Source organism: Convolutriloba macropyga, chromosome 7, assembly GCF_964194025.1.
Source record: "Convolutriloba macropyga chromosome 7, txConMacr16.3, whole genome shotgun sequence".
NCBI lineage: Eukaryota > Metazoa > Xenacoelomorpha > Acoela > Convolutidae > Convolutriloba > Convolutriloba macropyga.
This window is the reverse complement of record NC_134474.1, coordinates 72757953-72767968: the sequence shown is the minus strand read 5'-3', so window position 1 is coordinate 72767968 and position 10016 is coordinate 72757953.

The window sequence follows — 10016 nt, the reverse complement described above, 5'->3', positions numbered from 1 at the left end:
ATGTTTTAACAAAAATATTCCTCATAAATCTAGAAAAAAAAACTCATTACAAAACCAATAGAGTCCGTATCTAGTGAAACTAAGAAATGGACTAATGATGAAGAAAAATTAAAGAAAAATACTAACAATTTGCGAAAACACAAATTATTGAGGCCATTAAAACCTTTCGCTGTTATCCGAATATGGTGTTTTTTTTATTTCAAATGTTAATTAAACTACTTCAGTTTAAATCAAAATGAACGAATAATCATGTTCATTTGGGCCTAATTTTAAAATCATTGGGATGTGTTATTACGCGAATAATCTTAAAGAAGAGAAAAAAGACAAAGATATTATTGATCACTAAAAGAACGTTTATGAAAAGGCATATTGTTTAGCAAACAAATCATTAAATACGACGTAGTATCAATAGCCACTTTAGCTTACACTCAAGCTACAGGGAATTGGATGGGGCCTCTCATTGATTAGAAAAAGATACAAGTTGACAAATTTAACAACAAAACCTAAAAAGTTTAAAAAACCGTTCGAAAACGAGTAGTATCATGAACTTTGAGGTTAATTGCAGTAAACTTACTGCATTGAGTAATTTCGATTGTTAAGCACTCAACTAGAAGCTCATTAGACTTTTCAGTTCTTTACGACTAGATAAAGAATATAAAAGTGCGAAAAAATTAAAATCAAAAATTAAATTGAGACAAAATTGTCGGAGCCATTCAAAATTAACTATTCATTTCAATCTTTTCCATTTTCAAATAATTTTTTATTTTAAAAAAATCATTAATTATGAAGAAATATATTATAACCACAAAACTTTAACGGAAACCACTAAAGAATAAGATGAAATCATTTCTATTTTGATGTGGAGGCAATAATTTTTGTCATTCTTAAATCACAATAAGTCATCACAATAAGTCGTATGACCACGAAAACGATAACAAATACAGGTGAAAACCAAAAATTCAGTAGAAAAGTGCAAGATTACAGTGCCGAAGCTATTAAAATCATACGTTTTCGCTGCACACTGTGTCTATGATCTATTGAAAATATTCTCTAATTCAATGGGAACTGGCAAAAATAGGTTAATATGATAGGATTTCAAATGAATCCAAAATTATAAAAAAATAATTTACAAAATTTATAAAAAGTTGTGGCATCCAAGTCTTAAGGACAATAGTTAAAAGATAAAACGCTAAACAGATTTATTTTGGTTGCATTAGAGACAAAGGTGGTCCTGTGAATACGGAGACTGACTTACGTTTCACAGAAACAAGTTTAAGATCGGCTAATGTTCAAAAATAAATTTGGAAAAATTAATTTTCAAGTCCTAACGGCCATTAGCTGTCCACTCAAATTACTACTTAGATTCGCCTACTGATCATCAAGAAGCCTATTGAATTTTTAGTCCACGAGTTTTTGTCATAGGGCTAAAAAGTTTTACAAAAATCTCAGAAAAATCTACGAAAAAAATCAGAATTTCACTAAAAATTACGAAATATCACAGTCGGAGCCATAAAAAAAGAGATTCCTTAAAAGCCTTATTGAGCATCATTGAGCATCATTTGACAGTATATCAGGTTTGTCATGAACTGAACCTGGATTTTGAAACGTCTCTATGTTGTTTGTTTCTAAGCCTCTTGGAAAAAACCCAAAAAATATGAAAAAGTTTTTAAAATATCAGCTCTCAAATAGAAATTGAATTTTTCTAATAGTAAACTTCCCGATGAGACAAAACTACCCCTTTATGGCCATTCGTCTGTTAGAACTACAAGACAGTTTCAAAGACAGTGTTCACACAAAACTTCGTTAACTCCTCGAAAAACACGAAATTCAAACAAAATCTTTTTAATTCCGAACTCTACGCTGGACGAGCTTTTTAATGATACCACTTACATTTCTCTACCATGAATATATCCATCGGCTAAAACTGACTGAACAAAAAACTCATTTGAGTATATAGTTCCTTCCCCCACAAGTGGGGTCGGAACAAAAACTATTTGCAGAGATCTATTTAATTGCCGATAATATGGTTTTGATAAATGTTGGCAAAGTTTTGCATTGCATCATTTTGGCACTGAAAGATCAATAGCATCTCAAAAAAAGATTTTTATATATATATATATATATATATTTGAGAAGGATTAAGATACGGTAAATGTACAATGGTGAAATTACTGTAAGTATTTAAGAATTACGGTAAGTACTTAAAAGCTATTTTCAAAGACCAATTTAATTGCCTATAATTGATTGGTATGAAACCTTATTGGAACAAATATGTTACAAAAATTCGACAATGATAAAATTTAAATTCCTCGAACAAATGCCATGACATGAAAAGGCATTTTTCTGTAAAATTGCTCTCGATCCAAGTGTTTCAAATTCCAAGTGTTTCTTGATCTAAGGGTTGGCAAATTCTACCACTAACTTGCTAGAACATAAATTGTGATGCCGTTTAGGGGAAATCAATTCTTAACGAAAATTGTTGAAATCACTCACATTCACGGCAAAAGTATGTTTGATTGGTACTGAATGCGCTGAAATTATATAACTCTATCACTTGATTTCGAGATGAAGTTTCATAAATTAGTGGTGATCTGGTTAATTCATTTAATTACACAAATAATTTTTACTTAAATTATTTAAAAAATTATACAGTTTTATCACACCCACCTTCATTGGAAAATTAAAATAACTGTTTTCGTCGAGAAAAAAAAGAACATTTTGTCGCTCAATTTACATAGAGTTTGGAAAACTCCTTTGTTCGGAATACATACTATAAACAGATATTGTATAATAAAAGCATCGTAAGTTTTCAATTTTTTTAAGTAATATTTCACAGATATCAAACGAACGGTACAAAAGCCTTATGTGCGTTTTTGTTGCTTCAGCGAAATTCTTTTTCTGACTTCTACTGTGGCCACAAAAATTAACTAGATGCCCCTTGTTCTAGTTTAAGACATTTAGGCAATTATCTTTTGAGCGATTACTATCTAACTTAACTTAAATTCGTATGAAAAGAATTAAGCAGCTGTTTCCCTGAAGAGAAGTAATGTTTTGTTCATCTCACACAAATTTCCATGTTGTGTTTCATAGATCAGACGGGAAATTTTTTCTTCCAATGTTTTCATTTTCCGTGAACACTCTTTAATTTGAGTTGCCATAATTTCCTCATACTTTTTTGTTAATTTCTGGCGCCAGTTTCCGACTTCCGTCAAATAATTTTGCAGATGTTTGGCGAATAAATTACCATTTTTAGTCTTGTTGTTGTTATTGACATTTGTTTTCAGAGCAGTAAAGCTATGTTGAACGTGAAAGAAATCTTCTAAATCTTGTTGAAATTGTTCACTTGTTTGGATCAAATTTTGTAACCGTTCCTGAAGAAAGTTGTTGCTGATGTCTAAAAAGTCAATTTTCCGTTCGAGACTATGTGAGCTAGCGACCATTGATATAATTTCAGAAATGGTTCGTCTTATTGGGCCAAAGTGAGTGAACAAAATTTGTTCTGTTGTTGAACTAGGATGTGATTGGTCATAAACCACCGTTTCAATTGGCATTGTTATGGTTAACAAACGTGGTGGTAACATTTGAAACAAGGCTAGAAATGTAATAATAATTGTAATAATAGTTGAAACAAAATAAAAATTGCTGATATATAGCTTACATAGTCTCGATGAAAAGGAATTTTGCAAATAATCCATCATTTAAATAGAGGAAAAAAATGCAGTAAGAGTTAATTGTAATATAAAATTATGGTTTAAAAAAGTTGTCAAACGCAAGTATAAGCTTTGGCAGAATTCAACTTATGAAGGAATACTGAAAAAGAACTGAAGAATGAGAAGAATGTTTGGTCTAAATTAGTTTAGAACAAGGCCCCATCTCGACTAATGAAAAGAAAATGCTCGTCTTGAATTGCTTGTGAAATTTTATTAAAAAATACTTTTTTATAAGAAACTTTTGCAACTCATAAAAACTACTCAAATTAGCTAAGCGATTGAACAGAGTTAGAGTTATTGCTCCCCCATTGAACTTTCGTCTATTTCGACTCCCCCCCCCTCTCCCCCCCCCCCCGAGCTTAGTGGGCATTTAACTCTTTTTAGTAGGCATTTAACTTTTAACTTTGACGCCTCCAGGCGCCCATGCTGTTTTTTACATATTAACGTGCTATATAACAACACAAATTGTAATGGAGGCATAAAAACACGAGGGGTGGGGGGATAACTTTCAAATTTTTTTCAAGATTCGAGGTATCACTGTGCTGATACATATTCAAGGTTGGATGTAGCGTGATGATAACGGTAGCAAATGAAATACTATTGTATATTTTTTCAACCTTTTTTGAAAGGCATTTTAAATATGGCTCTACTTTTTCCCTTCATTTTAAAGTCCCTTCATTTTACCATCATACCTTTTCACCCATACAAATCAATTCACCCCGCAATCTTCTCACCACAAAAGAATCTCCCGGACAAACTAAACTTCTCTAATTTGAGAATTTTTACTTTTTATGCCAGGATGAAATGCACAATTTTCGTGAAACAATTGCAAATTTCTAATCAAATCATTCAGAAACTTTACTGTGCATAAAACTAATGAGAAAACTGGCTGGTTTCAATTGGAAGTTCTGCATCTTACTTTTAGCTGCCGTCCTAGGAAGCCATGAAATCACAGTAGAAATTAAACGTGCGTTCTTGTCAAAGCGTAGTTCGTTGAAACAGTGAGCTGAAACTAAATACGTGAGCCAAGATTCAATGGCAACCTCTCCTACCTCATATACCCATGTTATATTAAGCTTCCCCTTTACAAAAAAACACGTTAAATATCCAAAACAAACGTTATTAGAAGGTTTTGAGCATTCAGCAACGAAATACAACCAAGGTAAGGAACGTAGTTTTAAAAATGAGGTTGTAACAAAAACATATTTCTAGAATTGAAAAGTCAAATTTCAAGATTTTGGTTTCCGTATTTTGGTAACTATACGAAAGCATCGTGGGACATGAAGTCAAGTTTTTTGCGGCAAATCATCTTTAAAATCCTTATTTAGCTTTCTCGAGGTTGCATCCGCAACATGCTCCACGGGGGCAGCAGGAACAAGAGGGTAAAATAAGGATAAATCCACCACATAAATATTGTTTCCAATTCCAGTTAAAATACATAAACGCAAAATTAATTGAATAAAACTATATGCAACACCCTTTGCCTCAGCCGGGGCGCAAAAGAGTCTATGCAAAAGATAGTTAATAAGTAAAGACACAAGCATGACCAAAGACAAGTCAGATGAAGGTGCCGTAAGCCGTTTTTACTTTAACTACCACCACGTGGGATGAAGTCTTTGAGAAACCTGTTGCTTTTGGTCCATTTTGGTCTCTTCACTTTGGTCGGTCGGTATTCTCGGACCAGTCTTCTCCAAAGGTGGCTTCGTTGTACATTCTTCCAAAACTTCATGCTGGCTGGCTTGATTGATGGGAAGACACCGGGTGGAAGCGAGTTGTAGGGACGCTGGAGCACAAAATTGTTCGGTGACAACGGTTCATCGTTTTTCGGGGCGTCTGGCTTATTTGTAAGGTTTCTGGAGTTCATCATAGCCTCTGCTTCGACCATGATAGTGTGAAACACGTCAAAAGCAAATCTATTTCATCCTAGAATGATCAGGATTGTGCGCTTGACGCTCTGAATCAATTGCTCCCAAGCACCGCCAAAATGAAGGCCATAGGTTGGGTTGAAGTGCCATTTGGTGATCTGTGCTGCTAGTTCCTTGTGAATTTTGTCCTTATCAAGGCCTTTCAGACAGCTTTTGAGTTCTTCAATAGCATCAACAAACGTCTTACCGTTTTTACTGTAAAAACCGACTAGTTGGCATCTGCATGACGTGAAGCAGCGGTCAGCATTCAAAAAGGTGTCTGTATTCAAATCCGTGTATAGTTTCAAACAAACAGCTCGCGTTACCAGACAGGTGAAGGTGAAGCCGTTGTGTTTTTTGAGGTTATCCTCTTCCTCTTCATTATGGAAGGCGCCGAAAAAGTCTAGACCGCAATTGGCAAAAGCAAACTGTTTTGTTATCAGTGGGAAAACGGCACTCAAGAAGCGTTGCCATGAAAATCTCGATGTTTTGAGATTCAAAACGAAGGCAGAGAAAGCATTTGTATCTAATGCTTCGAAGTTTTTGCAGATACCAATTACGTAGTACCTCTGTTAAACAAGTACTTTAGTTGCTTATGTTCCCTGATGAACACATATACGATAAGCATGTTCAAGATAAAAACGGCAAATGTGGTCTTTGGCGTGGAGTAATATGGGCCTCCTTGCCAACTTCTGTTCATTCGGAGCAAAAGTTAGCCCTCCACAGGCGCGTGGTATTCCGTTTGTATCAAACTTTGGGTTTAAGGACCTGTATTTGCTTTTCGAGTCCAATTAACGGCTATGATTTAGCAATTCTATGGCCGACAAGAAGCAGTTTCGTCGAGACATTTTAGTCAAATAAGATTTTGATAGCTGAGTGTCTTATACGATGTAATAATATTGATTGCCAGGCTGTTTTTTCATTCTGTAGATTCGATTAAAAACAGTAGCCAGTGTTCACAAAAAGTTTTGTTTTTGTCGAAAAACAATTAGTGTCCACTATTGGCGTGTTAGCTTTTTTGCGTTTACCTTATTGTCGCCGCTCAGACCGGCATTTGGTTTTTATTTCTCCACAAAACATCCCAAGTAGAGATTATCTGGCAGTTTAAACCACTTTTCTTCATATTTTTTAGACTCTAAACGGCAGATTAGTTGAAATATGATTCCAGTTATCAGGTTTGCTTTTCGCTCTCAGTTCTGAAATGCAATTTGTGACAAACAGCGGTCGATTTTTAAAAGAATTAATCCAGTCGAGGACAACTTCACTATCAGTCTAGTAAAAATTACTGCTGATTTCAACTGAGAGCTTTTGTTTAACAAAGTTCAGGAGTCGAACACCAGTGACAGATACTTCTAGCTCCAACTTTCCAACAATAAGAAGCTTCTGCAAGGAATGTAAAAGTTCAAGTGGGAGGGGTCCTCCCATTTTCTACCTAAATTTCAAAGTTGCTGGAGAAGAAATTCAAATTTTTTTGTCAGCGGGCCATGCGACCTAATTGGGTCAAATATTGATGACACCAAACTGCAAACTTTCAGCTGGGTTTGAAACTTGGCTTCCTTAGGGAAATCTTCTAAGGGGTACAAGAGGAGAGTATCTTTTTCCAAGATGCATTTTCTTCCGAGGACTTTCATTTTTTCGCTTTTGGGCTTGTCGCAATCTTCTTGAGCAACGTTTTCTATAGCTTCTAGCTGAATTGACAATAAAATGTTATGGTGGGAGCCGCTAGCCTTCAGACAGCTCTTTACTTACCAAACTGTTGCTTTGGCGTTCTCAAATTGGTCGAAAAACTAGTTGTAGTCATCCAAATTAAAAAGCACTTAATTATGTTCTGTGCTTTTGATTATGTCTCGACGTTGTCTTCTGAGCATCTGTTTGAGGGGAATATTGCGCAGGATGGTGAGCAAACTGCACCAAAAAACAATTTCGTGAATTGAAACAGTCTTACATCAATGTCAATTGCCAGGAGGAAGTGTAGCGCAGATTGATCCTCGTTTCGGATACCTACTTATATGAACATTCCGCCAATGTCTGCTGGGACAGCAATTGGTTTTCCCGGAATCTGCTCAATGTTCCCATAAACCTGTTTAACGGGTCTGGTCTTGTTGAAAGATTTGAATTCGAAGACACTCCTTTGACTTGGAGGCTGCGTTGGCGACACGACGAATTTTGTTTGGTTTGTTTGCATTTTGAACAGGGTGATGCGGCAGGTACCAAACTTTTTTGGGAGCTAATTCCGTCATTTCTACCGACTTGACGTAGTTTTTCCCACGATCTGTGACGAGAGTCTGTTGGTACATATCACATAGTTTTGGATCATTACCAAGTCGTTTGTCTAATCTCTATAGCTCGCTGAGCGCAGAACAAATATTTTGAAGAATCGTAGGTATTTGCAATTGAAGGCCTATTTTATACCTTTTGCAGGTGTGATTGAAAAAACTCTGAATTATTGGAAGGGCTCACTGTTCATATTCGGCGGCATTATTGTCCTCATTTCTGGTACCATTGTTATCTATTGACCAAAACTCTTGTATCAATTTGTCTAAGAGTTGTTCCACTTGATTGAAGTCTTCGAAGAATATTTTTATGTGTGTTCGGGTACTCTCCTCCAAGTGTCAATCCTGTTTTCGATTTAAACCAGGGCGGTTTTTAGTATCTTAAATTATTTCAGTAGGATGCTTGAATGCGAATGCGTCAACAACGAGGAGTGCTCCAATCTTACGATCAGCAATGTCTATCCTCACAATCTTACCCTCAGAAAGTTTATTTGTCAATATTCAATGAATGCATCACAGGTACACCTTGTTTGTTTCAATGACGTTGGATATGTTATCATTTTTGGTAAGAGTACTGTAAGCTCTGGTTACTTGGAATTTTTTCTTGAAATGGTTGAAGGAGCAGACTTTTATTGGTTGTGTTATTTTTGACACAACCATTACATTTCATGACAAAAAGACATTTTCTAATCAACGCTTAGATATCGAGCAATTTTGGAAGATTGATTTTCGCGTGAGAGATTCCAGATAATTCGAAACAATATCCAACAAAAACGTAAATTGACTACCAGGGTCAATGAGCATACGTCTTGAAAATTTTATCTTCTTTGATAAAGGATACTGGTAGCAACTGTAGCTGTTAAATAGGTTTTGACTTATAGATGATCTCTACAAGTTTGCACGTTTAGAAGATTGTTGATAATGGTTATTGCCAAATTTTTATCCTTACTTGATACTTATTTTGGCTTTGAATTGTAGTTTCTGATTCTGAGATGCTTCGCTACGTTTTTGGGTTTGAGGATTGCTATCTAGTAAAGATGATAAAGATGGTTGAATGTCAATCTATTTTCTTGCTGGTATTAAAAGCAGCATGCGTTCTGCTGAAATGTTTAGCTGGGTTGGGTAGCGTCGTGTGGTGAAAACTATCACACATTTGGCCTTTCGAGCAGGGGCAATTGTCTCTGCGATGCTAATTACACAAACAGTTTTTTCACAATTTGTTTTTCTGGATATTTTAAAATCGATCATCAGGGGACAGTTTCCAGTGGTCCGGACAGGCTGCAAGAAAGTGTTGTTTTTGACATTCGACACACTTCCTGTACTTGTTTGCCAACTGTTGCACTTTCTTAGAGCTGCTGTTATAAACTTTTAATTGTTCAATTCGTTCTTTTGGGGTGGGCTCGGATTGGTTACTTTCCGTCGATCTTGCACTGGTTTTTGTGGTATCGCAGCAGAATAATTGATGTCTATGTTCTGATTGAGATTGTTGGTTCGCTTTTGCTTTTTTGTCATAATCTCTGGCTTGAACATCAAGCCATTTTTGAAACTTAACTATGGTAGTTGTCGTAAAATTCTCTGTCAAGATGACTTCAGTTCATTTAAGGAGCAATTTGTGGGGTTTTTTCTCTTTCATTATTTTAGACAACTGTTGATCGGCATGAAAACCTAGGTTCTGGAAAGCCTGAATTAGTCTCTTTAGGAATGAATACAGAGCTATAAAAGACTGCTTATTGTGAGTGTTCTATTAATTTTGCAGTTTTCAAATTGCTTGATCAAAGAGTTTATAGCCACTGAAAGGTCGCCAAAGCGGCCTATTATCTTTTTTACGGCTGTGTTATAATGACTTGGATTACATGAGAAAGCATATTTCAGCTCCCTTGCTTTACCTGAATATGAATTTTGTAGATAACTATTCTATGTGTGTCACTGATTGACAAGTTATTGTGAACCAGAGTGAAAAAATTACTGACCCACTCGTAATAGTTCATGGGGTTGAAATTTTAGAAGCCCTGAAGCTGTGCTGCAAAAGAATTTGATTTTTTAAAAAAATATTTGGGATAAAGGTAGTGTTGAGTGTGGGATGGCAATGGCGGATACTTTTTGTTTACAAAACTTTGATTTAAAGCAAT